Source organism: Capricornis sumatraensis, chromosome 2 (assembly GCF_032405125.1).
Source record: "Capricornis sumatraensis isolate serow.1 chromosome 2, serow.2, whole genome shotgun sequence".
Lineage (NCBI taxonomy): Eukaryota > Metazoa > Chordata > Mammalia > Artiodactyla > Bovidae > Capricornis > Capricornis sumatraensis.
In genome coordinates, this window is record NC_091070.1 from 163,650,134 (window position 1) to 163,668,739 (window position 18,606).

Consider the following 18,606-nt stretch of genomic DNA (forward strand, 5'->3'; position numbering starts at 1 on the left):
TCCTCTGTCGTTCCCCTTCTCCTCCTGCCCCTAATCCCTCCCAGCATCAGAGTCTTTTCCAATGAGTCAACTCTTCGCATGAGGTGGCCAAAGTACTGGAGTTTCAGCTTTAGCATCATTCCTTCCAAAGAACACCCAGGGCTGATCTCCTTCAGAATGGATTGGTTGGATCTCCTTGCAGTCCAAGGGACTCTCAGGAGTCTTCTCTAATACCACAGTTCAAAAGCATCAATTCTTTGGCGCTCAGCTTTCTTCACAGTCCAATTCTCACATCCATACATGACCACTGGAAAAACCATAGCCTTGACTAGACGGACCTTTGTTGGCAAAATAATGTCTCTGCTTTTCAATATGCTATCTAGGTTGGTCATAACTTTTCTTCTTGCTCCTTTAGTCTATTATTAACATTAACAACCAGAGTGATCTTTGAAGAACCTCCACCAAATTGTGCCACATTCCTGGTTTCTCTTGCATTTGGATGTAAGAAATAAAAAGACCCACACATCTCAATCAGACCTTTCAAGTTGTTCAGTTGCTAAGTCATGTCTGACTCTTTGAGACCCCATGAACTGCAGCACGCTAGACTTCCTTGTCCTTCATTATCTGCTGGAGTTTGCTCAAACTCATGTTGGTGATGTCATCCAGCCATCTCATCCTCTGTCATCCCCTTCTCCATTGCCTTCAGTCTTTTCCAGCATCAGGGTCTTTTTCCAAAGAATTGGGTTTTCATATCAGGTGGCCAAAGTACTGGAGTTTCAGGTTCAGTACCCATCCTTCCAATGAATATTCAGGGATGATTTCTTTTAGGATTGACTTGTTTGATCTCCGTGCAGTCCAGTCTTGTCCAGTACCACAGTTTGGAAGTGTCAGTTATTCAGTGCTCCGTCTTCTTTAAGGTCCAACTCTCACACCCATACATGACTACTGGAAAAACATAGTTTTGACTGGTACAATCCTTTGACACCAAAGTGATGTCTATGCTTTTCAATACAGTTTAGGTTTGTCATAGCTTTTCTTTCAAGGAATGAGCATCTTTTGATTTTGTGGCTGCAATCACTATCTGAAGTGATTTTGGAGCCCAAGAAAATAAAATCTGTCACTGTTTCCACTCTTCCCCCATTTATTTGACATTTCATGACCTGGCTCCTATTCTCAAATTCATCACATTCCACCTATTGTTTCTTCCTAGTCATAACCATTATTTTCAATTTCCTGAACTCCCCATGTTTTTACTCCTTGCAAGGGCTGGACTAATAGGCTATGTTTCTTTCCTCTCCCCTAAACTTTTCATTTGACTAAGTCCTTATTTTTCAGATTTTAGTCTAATTTTGCCTTCACAGAGAAATCTTTTTACAGTACCCAGTCAAGGTCTTCCTTGTTATTCTCTCCCTTTGAGTTTTAATTTTTTCTTTCAGTTTTTTCTTCCTTTCACTTACAGAATTTGCAATTATGCATGTTATTTGTTCTTTTACTTGCCTATCAAACTGAATTCAAAAGGGCAAATAACTTGTCATAACATATCCAACAACCAGCACTCTGAAGCCTAGTAGACACTTCCACAATACCTGTTGAATGAATTAACTAATTAGCTTCTATATTAATACATAAGTTAATTAATTCATTGAGATATAATTACAGCATATGGTCCAAATTCTAAATTTTAAGTCTCTTCAGTTAAGAAATGTGAATAAATCCTTAACCATTTTAATGAGATTGTTTATATTATTCTCCTTCCAAATATTAACAATTGTCTTACTTATTAAGCCTAAAATGATTTTTTGTCTTCCAAATTCCATTGCTTTGTCTTTCCTGATCTACAATTATCAGTACATAATTATCTTTCTGAAGAGACTCTAAAGAGAAAGTGATGACCAGACAACTTCCAATACAAAAATATTAAACGTTGCTTCCTTCCACCTCAGCAGCTTAGAACTTTGAGAATCCACTAGATCTCTGTCATTCTTAATATCCTACCTGGTTAGATCATGATAGAAGCAACTGTTTGGGCAATTTCCTCATATTCTGTCCAATCAGTAATGCCTAGAATAAAAGGTTAAATTTCCTTCAAACTGACTGAATAATTCTGAACCAGCATCTTTTCAATCTATGTATCTGGAATCACTTAACAGCCAACTGGTAAGTTAAGTTCCATCTTTAGTTCTTGGAACAATCTCCTTCCCAGAGAGAGGAAATTTATGTTCCTTAGTTTAGTGGCATCGGAGGGAGCCAATGGCACTTTGCTTCTAGTCCACCTTGGATAATGGATCAACTTTCTGGATTCTGTCTTCATCCTTAAGACCAAATCTGAATTCATATCCATTGCTCAGGAATTTGGGAATTGCTTTATGCCTTGGAATGTTGACTGGAAAAACTTTTTTCTTTATCAGGAGCTCTTTTTATGACACATAGTATTTCAGAGCTTGGGCTCTGAGGCCAGTCAATTTGAATGTGAATTCTCAGTGCATTAATGTTGTGATTTTTACATAAATTATGTAACATCTATAAATCTTAATTTTCTCATCTGTAGAAAGGTTATAAAATGAATAGTTTCATGATAAGAATATTGTAGGAATTAATTGTGATTAGATGAAATGCGCTTAAGGCTACTTTGAAAGTAGTGAAACTTTTATCCCTGGAAGTAATCAAGCAGTGACTAGATTTATGTCTATATCATCTTTAGATATCAAAAGCCACCTTATGTCAGGAAGCAGAGCTCTTGATTTTCCTGTCTTGCTGCCCCTATCTTTTCCAGTTGTTTTCATTGTCAGTTAGTTGGACTTTTGTTTACCAATTGCTCAGATCCAAATCTCAGGAGCTGTTTATGATTCCTCATTCCTTACATACACATCAGCAAGTGCTTTGGCTCAATCTCAAATCAATTTCAAAGCATTTCCTGAACTATACTACTTCTCCTGATTTTCACTGTTCACCATTCAAATTCAAGTTTATACCATGCTTTATCTGGACTATTGTAGTAGCTTTGTGACCTCTCTTATAGTCTCATTTTCCTAAGGTCCATTTCCACATAGCATCAAATGTATGGTTAAAATACATAAAACCTAACAAGGCACTTCTTTGCTTAAAACCATACAAAGGCTTTTGGTTCTTTGCTAGAATAAAATCCAATTTTCTTACCATGGTTTTCAGTAAGGAAGTGTAGCTGCTCAGTCCCGTCTTGCTATTTGCAACTCCATGAACAGTAGCCCAACAGGCTCCTCTGGCATGGGATTCTCCAGGCAAGAATGCTGGAGTGGGTTGCCGTTTCCTTCTGCAATGTTTCTTCCCAACCCAAAGATGGAACCCAGATCTCCTGTGTTGCAGGCAGATTCTTTACTGTCTGAAACACCAGGGAAACCCAAGACCATGGTTTTTAAGACCCTCCTAATCTAGCCTCCAACTGACTCTTTGGCATAATTCCCTCCTTGTCTTGCACTTGTTCAATTTTCTTACTATCTCTCTTTTCCTCATACTTGTTAAGCTTGTTATTACTTCTAAACCTTTATACTTGTGGTTCCCTATGTCAGGAACACACTTTTCCTAGATCTTGGCCTTCTAACTCATTCTCATTATTTAGATGTCAGTCAGTATTATCTCTTCAAAGTAACCTTCCATTTTACCCCTTCCTTAGGATATCCCCACCTATTACCTGGTCACTTTTTATCCCAATCTTACCATCTGTTTTCTCTACAACATAGCTGAAATAATTTCATTTTCCTTCTCACTTCCCTGGTCCCACTCAAATAGACACTGTGTAATCCCAAGAATCCTCACTTCCCATTGTATCCCCAATCTGTGCAACAATGAAGGTACATGGTAGAACTTTAATAAATATTTGATACAGCTTACTCAATGAGTGAGATCTGTGAGTCTATATGTCTTTGCTCTGTTAACTGGTGCTAGAAAGTATGTGAAAAAAAGAAACCATGAAAAGAAGAGTTCATCCTTCAAATGATTCTTGCTATCATTTCAATTAGATCTGCAAAAAATGACAAGTCCTATAGATCTGAACTTTTAAAGGTGCATCCACAGCTAAAAGCGCATACTTCATTTTGTTTCCACCACATAGGCATAGTCAGGTAGAATAACAGTAGGCAACAGGAGCAGCACTGCCAAAACAAAAGACAGGAATAGTTCTTTTAACATTTATTTCTCAACTATTTTTAGAAATGTTGATGATCTGTGCTTCTTTGGAGAATAAATTCTTGAAGAGGATAAAATAATAAAAAAAAAACCATGAAGATAGTTGCTAGTAAATTGTGGTAAACACAATCACAGATTCTATTCTAATCTCTGTTCTCTCTAAGATATATATTTCAAATTAATTACCTTATATGCTAAAGCTGAAACTCCAGTACTTTGGCCACCTCATGCGAAGAGTTGACTCATTGGAAAAGACCCTGATGCTGGGAGGGATTGGGGACAGGAGGAGAAGGGGACGACAGAGGATGAGATGGCCGGATGGTATCACTGACTCGATGGACGTGAGTCTGAGTGAACTCTGGGAGTTGGTGATGGACAGGGAGGCCTGGCGTGCTGTGATTCATGGGGTTGCAAAGAGTTGGACATGACTGAGTGACTGAACTGAACTGATGCTCAGTAAAGGAAGATTATTTGGGTTTCCCTAGTTTAGGTATGTTCTCACCCACCCACCCCATCACCCGAGAAAAGGAAGCAGTTCACATAATTGTTCTATGTTACTATAACTAAATAGCTTGTATTTACAAAAAGGAAGGAAGACACTTTTGGTCAGATGAGAAACTGTGAACTGTGGTACATAGTTAAGCCTTACTTCAAGATATGTTGTTCCCAAGGTTTTGAAAGTTCATTTTTGAATATTAAGGAGAAAGGACGTTATTGATCACTGGAGAGTGCATACAAATATTGTTTAATTTTATAAATATAAAAGATTAGACTTGGGTGGACAAAATAGGGCAAAAATTTATACTGATTAATGAATTCAGGCAACATGGACATTACAATTTTTCTTAAAATATTTGATTTCTTTGAAAGCAAATTTCAAATTTCTCTGAAATTCAAAGAAATTTCCAAATTTTTTGCATATGTTTTGTTCTTTGTATCCAGAAAATGGAATAATAATAATAATAGAATAATAAAAATAATTGTATTATCCTATTGGAAGAAAGTATATTTTCACAAACCTTTACCACCTTGGAGTAACAATGCAAAGAAACATGAAATGATGTATAAAACAAAATGTAAAGCCTCCCAAAAAGTAAAAAGTGAGATTATGGATTCATTTACTAAATTTTACCTTAAAAAAGAGGAGCTAAAAATCCTCTTGATGAAAGTGAAAGAGGAGAGTGAAAAAGTTGGCTTAAAGCTCAACATTCAGAAAATGAAGATCATTGGCTTAAAGCTCAACATTCAGAAAATGAAGATCATGGCATCTGGTCCCATCACTTCATGGGAAATGGATGGGAAAACAGTGGAAACAGTGTCAGACTTTATTTTTTTTGGCTCCAAAATCACTGCAGATGGTGACTGCAGCCATGAAATTTAAAGATGCTTCCTCCTTGGAAGAAAAGTTATGACCAACCTAGATAGTATGCTCAAAAGCAGAGACATTACTTTGCCGACTAAGGTCCATCTAGTCAAGGCTATGGTTTTTCCTGTGGTCATGGATGGATGTGAGAGTTGGACTGTGAAGAAGGCTGAGTGCCGAAGAATTGATGCTTTTGAACTGTGGTGTTGGAGAAGACTCTTGAGAGTCCCTTGGACTGCAAGGAGATCCAACCTGTCCATTCTGAAGGAGATCAACCCTGGGATTTCTTTGGAAGGAATGATGCTGAAGCTGAAGCTCCAGTACTTAGGCCACCTCATGCGAAGAGTTGACTCATTGGAAAAGATTCTGATGCTGGGAGGGATTGGGGGCAGGAGAAGAAGGGGATGACGGAGGATGAGATGGCTGGATGGCATCATGGACTCAATGGACGTGAGTCTGAGTGAACTCCGGGAGTTGGTGATGGACAGGGAGGCCTGGTGTGCTGCGATTCCTGGGGTTGCAAAGAGTCTGACATGACTGAGCGACTGAACTGAACTGAACTGAACTGAACCTTAAAAAAATTCCATATACAAGTGATACCAGGCAGTATTTCTTTCTCTGTCTGGATTATTATACTTAGCATAAAGACCTTCAGGTTTGCTCATGGTATAAGTAGCAGAACTTCTGGAATTTTGTCAATTATACCTCAATAATGCTTAAAAAAATAAAAGATGTAAATAGAACTTACTTTATATTTTAAAGAAAAAGGCTTTTAGTTAATAAACAAAACTCATGTTAAGGAATCTTTATTTTTTTACATATGTGTAAATTTGTGTTTTTTTTACATAAAAATTGGAATATGCACATAGAGAGATTATCCTCATAGTTGTTGCTTAGTTGTTAAGTCATGTGCAAATGTTTTGTGACCCCGTGGAATGTAGCCTTTCAGGTCATCTGTCCAGACAACAATATTCTTCCCAGACAAGAATACTGAAATGGGTTGCCACTTCCTTCTCCAAAGAATCTTCCCAACCCAAAGAATCTTCCCAAACCAGCATCTACTGCATGGGCAGGTCGATTCTTTACCACTGAGTCACCAGGGAAGCCCCGGTACTCATACTAGAGCAATACAAAGGCTGAAAGTACAATTAGCAACCAGTACTCACCTTCGAGCTGAATGACTAAAAGTCAGTGCAAGAGTGAAAAGAAGCTTGTTGGTTTTAGATAAAACTATCAATATTGTTTAGACACTGGGCATGAGCTGATTTTCTTAACTACCTAAAATATCTAATGATGTCCCCATGCCATATTCCCATGCCCATGTAGAAAGTATAAGGGATCATTTCCAAGGTGATGAGTTGCAGCATCACTGAGGACACAGGTAAGTGATTCCTGAAAGCTGCTCTGTGATTGAATGGAAACTGGGAAAGGAAGAATATCTCAGAAGACTGAGGGATTTTTAAAGCAGCATTGTGAAAACTTATGCAAATAACCAAATAAATGATCAAGGTATTAGAATATGACCTTAAAGACATACTTGTTGAGAAGACATTTAACCTGTAATCTGGATGTTAAGAGGTGAACAGTCTAACTGAAACATCCTTAAGTCTCCAACTTAGATGTGAGAAGAGTCTGAACACTAAAGTTCATTTGTCTACTATAATAAAAGTCCTATAGATACTAACATAGGGATTCTAAAATCTTTTTTAACAGTATATAATTGAGCACTTGCCATTTAGTTCTCACTTAATATAGTATTGTAGAGAATTAAAAGTGACCCCTGCAGAAAGGGTTTAGAGATAAATTCAATGACCCATGAGCCATATGACTTGGGAAGTAAGGGGAAAATCGGAAAGTTTTAAAATATATACCAAAAAATTCAAGGCCAAAATAACATTTTAGTATATAATCACACAGCCTGATATACTCCCTTACAAATAAATATGAGCATCTTTTAAAGACACCAGTTCTATTCAATACATCTTAAGTTTCTTGAAACAAGGACTGAGTCTTCACAGTAATATCCCCAGTGGAAGGTGAGTATATGGCACATAATAGGGGCCTAATAAAAGTTGCACTATTAAGTGACTTGAGTGTCTCTCTTAAACTCTAGGGAGAATATATTTTCTTTTAATATGTGTCTTTTGATCTAACAGTTTATTCCTTTATACTTGGAAGACTTTAATGGAAGCCTTTATGTTGATCATAGTCATTAGTAATAACATCTATTGCTAATAAGATACAACATGGCCATTTCTCTAAACAGTAGATTCTAAAGAGGAACACTGTATGACCTTGGACAATTCATTTAATCTTTCAATGACACATATTCCCCATCTGTGAAATGAGAATAGTAATACCTATCTCCTGCCTACTTCACAGAGATAGTAAGTCGACACCTGAGATAATGACTATATATCCTTTGGAGCTCACTGGAGAAAAGCATGGTTTAATTACACTTGCTATTATTTCCTAGAGAGTGTTAATGATGATGGAAGAAGAAGAGATGTCATCCAAGTTATATTCAAATGAATTTAAATGGGGCAAAAAGAAGAAAGAGAGAGGAAGCATAACTCAAATTCTTGCCAAAGTAAAGCAAGTGAGTAATTTGTTTTGGATTACCAAATATTACAATATTTTCATCTAAAGAGCTAAAAGTGAAGTTAACATTAAAAAGGTGGACTAAGAAATAGTTTCTGCATGATTTTTATCCAAACAGATAAAGAATATAAAAATAGAAAAACAATAGCAAAAAGAGAAAAGTTTAATAAGGTTTCTAGTTCACTTTTTAGAGACACGTGCCTCTTGGTTCTATGTTTGTGGCTTATCCACTTTCTGTACTATCTAGGTTAAATCTGCACCCCTGGGCACACTTCTCCCTTGTTTGCCTCTTTCTGGGTCAAGTCCCTCTTTCTGTGCCCTCTCCTGGAGGCAGTTTTTATGTCAAGGAATGCAAACCAATTTTAATATTAGCCTAAGGTAAACATAATTAGAGGGATGAATTTTCTGCCAAAAGCAAGGGAAGTCTACAATACATTTTGAACTCAAATGTAATTTTGTAAGCCTTATACTTCTTGAGCCTTATACTTCTCCAAAATGTCAAAGAAGTCCAGAATTAGATATACTATCCCTAAGTGATTACCACTTGTCCAAAGAGAAAAGTATTTTTGAAAATAATTTTCTAAATCTTCTTTTTCTTGCACAATAGTAAACAAATCCCCTCCAACTTATTAATAAATTGCAACACCACAGATAAATATATGGAACTCCATAAATATTTAAGATCCTTAAAATACATTGCAGGTAATTGAAAAAAAAGTAAAAGAAATATGGGGACAAGATAAACAGGGAAAATGACAGTGGGGTTATATAAAGAATAGGAATAGAAAGTTGGACACTGAGAGTACATATATGAGCTACTTAGGGCCAGGAAATGATTGGCTTTTTCATAAGTATATTCCCCCAGAAAATAGAGGAAAGACTCGGTGAATCACCGGGGAATGAAAGGCAACAAAGCAAGCCTGAAATCGGTACTTAAAAGAAGTGAAGAAAAAAAAAAAAAAAAAAACTGGCAGAAAGAAAAAGGTATAAGAATACTGAAAACAAATTTCATCTTTTAAAACAGTTTTGTTTGTTTTGGTTTGTTCGTTTTTCATCCCATGAAATGAAATTCAGTCATTGTTATTTTAACAGTTATTTTCTAGATTTTTTTTCTTGTGTTTGCTAGTCAAACTAGGTTATATGTGTTGAGTTCCTCTGCAAGTCACATACTTGCAAATGTTTTCAGTCTTGAAGTTTATGCCTTGGAGAGATGAACAATTCTCTAATTAGTAACAAAGGATCACCAGCTAAGATGGCAGTTGGGTTCTTAGTAAGCATCCTTTCAAACAAGGGCAACTGGAGTCTTAACTTCCAGACTGAAGTGCCCTCCTCTGCCTTCCAGGCCTTCTGGGACAGAGGATGCTGGACTGGTGAGTCAGGAGAATATGAGCACTCCCAAACAGAACACCCACAGGACAACAAGAGTTAACAAATGCCGCACACATCTTAAAACATTCCCATCACATATTTTCTCCTATTGATGTCGGTTTTCTCTTGCGTGTACCTTTCAAACGTGGATCCCACTTATATCATCAGTTAATCCTAAAATATTTATAGTACAGATCTGACTTATTTCCCTTCCCCCAAATTTGAGGAACTCTCCTGTCATTTTCTCCACTGGTTTAGTGCCAAATGACTTTTCAAAGGCAAGCTGAGAACAAAGTCTATACTAAGGAATAATTTTATATTTTAATTTCAAAGCTCACAATCGACCTGTTTTCTAGACAGAAAAACTTGAATGATTTCAAAAAATTTGGCTTAATGCTCTTCTGAATTAATAGTTTCAATTTAAAGAAAAAATCAACCTATTTAAGAGAAAGTCTCAGGTATTTCAGTGACTTGAACTAATGAAGCTGGGATCTACAGGATCTCATGATATAACTTTCTGAGAAATGAGCCTCCATGTGAAGCAACACAGCTGTACTGCAGCTCTAGATCTCTGGGTGCTTTGCTGGGGGCAGGCAGAAACTTTATTCCATAAGCAATTTCTTGGGAAACAAATGATTTTCACAATAAAAATGTTAAAATAACTCCAGCAAATAAAAATAGGCATAGTCTCCTGTGTGAGAATTCAGTACTGGACCATTTGACCTTACCCTTCTTATACACATGGATCTGTAATTTTAATGGGGGTTTTATGGGTATTAGGCATGGAAAAGAAACCAAGCTACACAGTGAAGTCAGGGAATAAGCTGCATATTTCTGTGAGCTTTGAAGACAAGAAAAGTTTGCCAGCAGGCTGATCTTGCCAATCTATGATTATCAATAGCTTTCAAGTTTCCAGGGGTTGGCAGTATACTGTCCCCAACATTTCATATTATTCTGTCTTTGTTTATATCTCCCTGGTAGACACACACTCCTGTTTAAATGAGGAGCTGTTTCTAAGAGACAGCTGCAAAGGATTCTATTTATGTGTACAAGGCTTGAAATAAGACATATCCTAACCTTTAATTATGAATTACTACCTAAGTTTCGTGGAGTATGAAAAGGGGTGGAAAAACAATGAGAGAATCAGATAGATTTTTTTTCTTCTTAAGGTGACAAATTTTTGAGATTGATTTAATGTAGACTCTCCAACTTTAAAAGTTGTATGCTGAAAGCCTTGTGAAAAACAGATCGTGTAGGTCACCCTGCCAAGGATAAACAATCGTTCTTAAATCCTTTGTTTCAGGCTACAGTGAAACTTAATCCCTGAGGTGTGTTCCTGTCTGTCCATGCATGCATGTGGATCTCACCATTCCTCTCGTCCTGATGCTTGCTCTCAAGCGCAGAGTTCCTGACTGCAAGGCATTCGATTTCTGGTAATTAATCAGCTCATCATACATGCTGTGTTTCTCCCCCAGGCCCAGCTCAAGTAAGTGATCCGAATCTGGCTTCAGGAAAAAAAGAAAGCATTTATGCTCTGAGTGCACAGAATGAAACACTGATAAACAGTTCTTGGTAAAACTTTGAATTCTGATGGCATTATTTTTCTTCTCAAGCCGTAAGTTGTCTTTTAAAGAAAAAATACTTGTAGCAAATAAAATAAAAGTCAAAGGAAAACATATTTGATGCCCTTTAAACCAAAAGAATTTTGTCCTAATAAAAAGAGTTTTCAAGATTTGGTGGTGTTTGTGAGTTTGGTGCTGCAGCATTTTGAAGTGTTTGCTTAGAATTTTAATGCTCTTTTCTTAAAACAAACAAACAAACAAACAAACACCTGTTATTTGAATCGTTATCCGCAGCACTTTATCTCAGACTTTCTTGTTTGGCCTCTCTCTCTAATAACCTAGTCACTAGTATTTTTAACACTTGTGAACAATTTGAACTTGTGTTAGTAATTCTTCATACCTAGATATTTGGCAACTTTCATTCTTTTCAATTACTTCCTTGTCTGCCTTAACAGTCATCTGTAAAGGAACGTTTTGTTATCAGAATAGAGAATACCCTCATATATTTGTCTTGCAGGTAATTTTGAGCCCTCTTGTTTCTATAAATAATGTAGTCCTATAATGGGTTCACTTTTCTTGCTAATTATTCTGCTCAAAACTGAGATTAATCAATCAATCAGTTGTCAAAAGCATTTCTGAATTGGCTGTATTTGATTTATAGTAGCTACTCATGAACATTAAACAGTGGGAAAGATGGTGTATCAAAACTGTAATAAACTTTAATGATTTTGAAGAAAGCATGAATTGCAAGTAAAGCCAATCTGCATAAGTTACTTCAATGTAACTCATTGCTATGTTATAATAACCATATCTTAAGGAATTATGTCTTCCAGACATCTGACTCATAGTCTTTTGCAGTGGCAGGTTTTATTACATATTCTCTAGATTTTGTTTCCCAGGAGACTTGGCAAATATGGAGACATTTTTGATTGTCACAACTGGGGAAGGGGCATACTACTGGCCTCTACTAAGTAGAGGTCAGAAATAGTTGTAAACATTCTACAATACACAGGACAACCCAAAAGAACAAAGAATTATGGGGTCCAAAATGTCAGCATTACTAACAGTAAGAAATTCTGGGTTATATATATATATATTTTAAGCGTGTTATTATTTGGTTGCTAAGTTGAATCTGACTCTTTTGCAACTCCATGGAATGTAGCCCACCAGGCTCTTCTGTCCATGAGATTTCACAGGGAATAATACTGAAGTGGGTAGCCATTTCTTTCTCCAGGGGATCTTCCTAACCCAGGAATTGAACCAGTGTCTCCTGCATTGCAGGTGGATTCCTTCCCACTGAGCCATGAGGGAAGCCCCACAGAAAGTATATACATCATAAATGTACAATTTAACAAATTTCACAAATTGAATACTGCCATGTAAGTAATAGCAAGATCAAGTAAAACTAAAAGATCAGCACCCAGAAGACTCCTCATGTTCCCTTCCAGCCCATGACCCCTTCCAAAGGGATTATCCTGATTTCTAAAGGCATCCAAATGGAATAGAGTAAGTTCCATATGTATGTTACATAAATTCTATAGACACACTTCTGTCTTTCCATTTGAGCCTAAAGGCCATTGACTAAAACAAATTGGAGATAGGCTTTATTCTGACTCAGGGAAAACTGAGGAATTTGAGTTTACAAGGCACTTATTGAAGGTTACTATTTATTATTATTTAAATAATGAAAGATAAGATAGCCATTTTCAGTATATATATATATAGGCACATCTTCACTCATCTCATTTAATCATTATTAGGATGATGGAAAGACATAGTCTCTGTTCAGAGTCAGAACCTTTAGAGTGATGGAAAAAGGAAACCCAGATTTAAAAAAAAAAAAAAAAAGCAGGCAAGGGAAGTAGATAAAATAAAATGAAGGTGGATCATAGAGGATCCTGCTGTGATTTATGTCGGAGAGTGTTTTGCCTATATTGTCCTCTAGGAGTTTTATAGTTTCTGGTCTTACATTTAGATCTTTATTCCATTTTGAGTTCATTTTTGTGTGCAGTGTTAGAAAGTGATCTAGTTTCATTCTTTTACAAGTGGTTGACCAGTTTTCCCAGCACCACTTGTTAAAGAGATTGTCTTTACTCCATTGTATATTCTTGCCTCCTTTGTCAAAGATAAGCTGTCCATATGTGTGTGGATTTATCTCTGGGCTTTCTATTTTGTTCCATTGATCTATATTTCTGTCTTTGTGCCAGTACCATACTGTCTTGATGACTGTGGCTTTGTAGTAGAACCTGAAGTCAGGCAAGTTGATTCCTCCAGTTCCATTCTTCTTTCTCAAGATTGCTTTGGCAATTCGAGGTTTTTTGTATTTCCATACAAATCTTAAAATTATTTGTTCTAGTTCTGTGAAAAATATCGCTGGTAGCTTGATAGGGATTGCATTGAATTTGTAAATTGCTTTGGGTAGTATACTCATTTTCACTATATTGCTTCTTCCGATCCATGAATATGGTATATTTCTGCATCTATTAGTGTCCTCTTTGATTTCTTTCATCAGTGTTTGATAGTTTTCTATATATAGGTCTTTAGTTTCTTTAGGTAGATATATTCCTAAGTATTTTATTCTTTTCATTGCAATGGTGAATGGAATTGTTTCCTTAATTTCTTTTTCTACTTTCTCATTATTAGTGTATAGGAATGCAAGGGATTTCTGTGTGTTGATTTTATATCCTGCAACTTTACTATATTCATTGATTAGCCCTAGTAATTTTCTGGTGGAGTCTTTAGGGTTTTCTATGTAGAGGATCATGTCATCTGCAAACAGTGAGAGTTTTACTTCTTCTTTTCCAATTTGGATTGCTTTTATTTATTTTTCCTCTCTGATTGCTGTGGCCAAAACTTCCAGAACTATGTTGAATAGTAGCAGTGAAAGTGGGCACCCTTGTCTTGTTCCTGACTTAGGGGAAATGCTTTCAATTTTTCACCATTGAGGATAATATAATAGCCAGGACATGGAAACAACCTAGATGTCCATCAGCAGATGAATGGATAAGAAAGCTGTGGTACATATCCACAATGGAGTATTACTCAGCCGTTAAAAAGAATACATTTGAATCAGTTCTGATGAGATGGATGAAACTGGAGCCGATTATACGGAGTGAAGTAAGCCAGAAAGAAAAAAACACCAATACAGTATACTAACACATATATATGGAATTTAGAAAGATGGCAATGATGACCCTGTATGCAAGACAGCAAAAAAGACACAGATATGTATAACGGACTTTTGGACTCAGAGGGAGAGGGAGAGGGTGGGATGATTTGGGAGAATGGCATTGTAATATGTATACTATCATGTAAGAATCGAATCGCCAGTCTATGTCCGATGCAGGATACAGCATGCTTGGGGCTGGTGCACGGTGATGACCCAGAGAGAGGTTACGGGGAGGGAGGTGGGAAGGGGGGTTCATGTTTGGGAACACATGTACACCTGTGGTGGATTCATGTCAATGTATGGCAAAACCAATACAGTATTGTAAAGTAAAATAAAGTAAAAATAAAAATTAAAAAAAAATAAAGTGAAAAATTTTTCTCTCGGTTTTTGTTTTACTTCAAAAAAATTTACATACAAAGACAACCCTTGAAATGACTAGTAAATGATGCAGACCCTGAGCCTAACGGAAAGTGCCTTCTAAGTCATGCCTTGTACCCTTGTGCTGTTTTCAATTTTTCCCTGCCATTATATCATCATATAAGTGAAATAAACCACATCGAGCTAGAGCTTAAGTTAAATATCAAAATCAGTGCCTGCTGACCATGAAAACTTACTCATGCTGAACATTTGTAGGTTATCAGGATCAAAGAAGACTTCGATATTTATAAAAATTAGCCTTCCATGGTTTATCCTTTATTAACCCAATATGTATTTGAAAAATTCAATAGAGTTTATATGGGCCAAGTCTGAACTGAGAGTTTTTTTAACTTAGAGAAACAGTTATGCTCTTGAAGAGATAGGCATCAGTTTTTAAATATTGAAAAAGGGCAGAATAACATAAGGTTCACACAGGCTATTTGATCTCTTGGAAGGACAAAGTTATGCTTTGTACATGAAGAGATACAAGAACAAATTTGTCCTATATGTAATGCTTCTATTAATGATCTGAAGTGCTATGGGAAATCATACTGAATCTAGACAACACAAATTTTCTGGTTTAGACACAAAATAATTTTAAATGAGTACAAACCCAGTTGCAAAATCATGAACTGCTACAGACATCAGGATAAGCACAAAGAATTCTCCAACAAATTTTGTCCCCACAGAGAAATCTGTTCTCCACATAGAAGTCGAGATGATAGAGCAGTCTCTCCTGAATATTACCTGAATATACAGAAGTTTACCTCATAACAAAAGACCTACTCTTTTATGGCATCATTGCCTTGTTATATACAAAATGGTTATATAATCCATTATATTTTTTTTAAAAAAATCAATATTATGATCACTGGTGATCACTGAATGGCCACTTACCACTTCAGTGCATTTTTTATTTGAAAACAGGGATATTTCACTCATTGTACCTGTTGAAGAATAGTGCCATTGGGGAAGAGGGTTAGGGGGAAGATGAAGAAAGATAAAAAGAAAAAAATATTGTTTGTATCAAAATGCTAAATTTCTCAGATTATTTTCTTGTTTAAGGCAAATGTTTTGAATCAGAGAGGGACAGAGACAGAGGAAAAGAAAATTGATAAATTTAAATCAAGGATTTAAAACTTTCCAGGCAAATAATTAGCATAGCACCTGCTAGCACATTATTTTGCATATGCCATTGTATTTAGCATAGAGATAAAATGTAATAATTTTTTCTAAGAAAGTATGCTTGGGAAAAATTAATTTGTTTTTGCAGATTTTACTTCTTTTATTAAGTATCCATTATTTAGTCAACAAAAATAGGGATTTGTGATTTTTCCCTTAGATATACTTATAATTCAGTGCCTCATTGCTTTCAAGGTCAATTTTCTCCTCTATACCTCTAAGAAACTCTGCTTTTGTAATAGAGTTGCCTGTGCATAAGTATACAGTGCTGTAATTACTTGAAAATATAATTTTTATAACTATAGAGTCAATTATCAAGGCACACTTTAATGTCATACAAGTCAATCCTATGTTGTTGTTTTTATTTTCTATTGTGCAAGGCATTCCTTATAAGATATACATAGCTGCAAACATTCACAGGAATCCATTGGTGAGAGTCTGGCATTTGTCTTAAAACAATGTTTCTCTACGTGTAGTCTGGGGATCACCTGCTTCAAATTTCTTAGGAAGAAATGGCTGTTTGTCAAAGCACAGATCCACGGTTCACTGTAGTTCTATTAAAACAGAATATCTGGAGGTGCACCTAGATCGATGCATCTGAACATAGATGTGAGTAATTCTCAGCTAAAAATTGAGACTCACTGCTCTAGAAAATGCTGATATGCTTACATCATCTTCAAAATTACAGTTTCTTCCAAGAAATGAGAAGTAGTATAAAATCAATTTGGAAAACATTCAGAGAGAAATGAATAGCTTTGGTGTAAAATATCTAGGTGTGAAATAATTTCAGAAATAAAAATTTTATGCTTTTTTAATATTTCTGCAATTTTAAACAATGCATAAACAGATAACTGGATTTCAAAAAATAACTTTTGTGCCTATAGTTAGCTTGTCAATATCCATATAAGTAAGCTAACCTTGTCGGAGGGACTACCATTATCCAATTTACATTTGAAGAAACCTAGGCTCAGAGATGTTGTGATTTAGTTAAAGTTGCACAGATACTAAATTGTGGAACTGTCATTTACCCTAGTCAATTTGATGATACGTTATATAGTGTCTCATGCAGTTTTTAAATTTAAATATTATAGGGTATTCAGTCTGATTTTTACATCAAAGCCAAAGCTGAAAAGGAAAGATGCTAGATAACTTGTTCCAGTTCAGCCAGAACTACCAATCTCTGATTAACAAGGGTACTGATATTTGAATTTCCTTTGAGTCTGAAGCCATGGAACATTAACTGAACTAAAGCAGTATTGCTGGTCCCTCACCTAAGTTAGATCACCCCCATATTGGATGTAGGGAGCACATATACTCATTTAGGAGTTGAAGAGTTGAGTTTGGGTGGTCACTGGGCCACCTAAAGAGCCACCTGCAGCCCATGAAGGTCCACATTCAAACAGTGATGATACAGAAGGCATTGCCAGTCAGTGGAAGGCAAAGAAACAGCAACACTATTGCCCTGCTTAAACAAGATGTTTGCCTTCTTCCTTTCAGCTCTCTCCCCTAACCCAACATCCAAAATGGAAGCAGAAGGCAGGTGTGTAAAGTGAAATGGACGTTTCTAGCTCCACTCACATTCCTCATGCCCAGGAGCTCAGCCACTGCTGGGAGAGGAATAATTCTATGAAGCTCTACAGAGTTACATGACTGAAGTTTTAAACCAACTTGAACCATGTCTTAATTGTCAAAAGGATCCAGAGATTTGAAGACTGTCTTATTCTCATTAGGAGTTGAAGCACTGAAATTTAATACAGCATGACTGATAGCAGAGATTGAGAAAAAAATATATTCATATCAATTGAGACCTCTCAATAAGCTATTTATGTAAACTGCATATTTCAAGTAGAATTTCTTCATCATAGTACCCAAACTTATACTGAGAGTTCATGGTAAGATCGTGTAAGGACCCTCAGGTATTTCCTAAGGGCTTGAGTATAGGAAGGGCTTCCCCAGTGACTCAGTGGTAAAGAATCCACCTGCAGTGCAGGAGACACAGGAGACGTGGGTTTTGATCCCTGGGTCAGGCAGGGGGATTCTCCTGGAGAAGGACATGGCAACCCACTCCAGCATTGTTGCCTGAAAGATCCCATGGATAGAGGACACTGGTGGGCTATCACCCACAGGATCACAAAGAATCGACATGACTGAAGCAACTTAGCATGGCATGGCATGAGTATAGGAAAGAGAACTTGAGTGTATATATGGGCAGGTTTAGGAACTCACAAAGGTGTCAAGAACCTGAGGAGAATGCTTTGGCTTTAAAATTGGAAGAAATATTTATGATTTAAAAAATTGACGATTTGTAAGCCAGTCATCTTCTATCACACACGTTCAGTCAGTTCAGTTCAGTTCAGTTCAGTCACTCAGTAGTGTCCGACTCTTTGCGACCCCATGGATTGCAGCACACCAGGCTTCCCTGTCCATCACCAACTCCCAAAGTTCACTCAAACTCACGACCATTGAGTCAGTGATGCCATCCAGCCATTTCATCCTCCGTTGTCCCCTTCTCCTTCTGCCCCCAATCCCTCCCAGCATCAGAGTCTTTTCCAATGAGTCAACTCTTCGCATGAGGTGGCCAAAGTACTGGAGTTTCAGCTTTAGCATCATTCCTTTCAAAAAACACCCAGGGCTGATCTCTTTTAGAATGGACTGGTTGGATCTCTTTGCAGTCCAAGGGACTCTCAAGAGTCTTCTCCAACATCACAGTTCAAAAGCATCAATTCTTCGGCACTCAGCTTTCTTCACAGTCCAATTCTCACATCCATACATGACCACTGGAAAAACCATAGCCTTGACCAGAC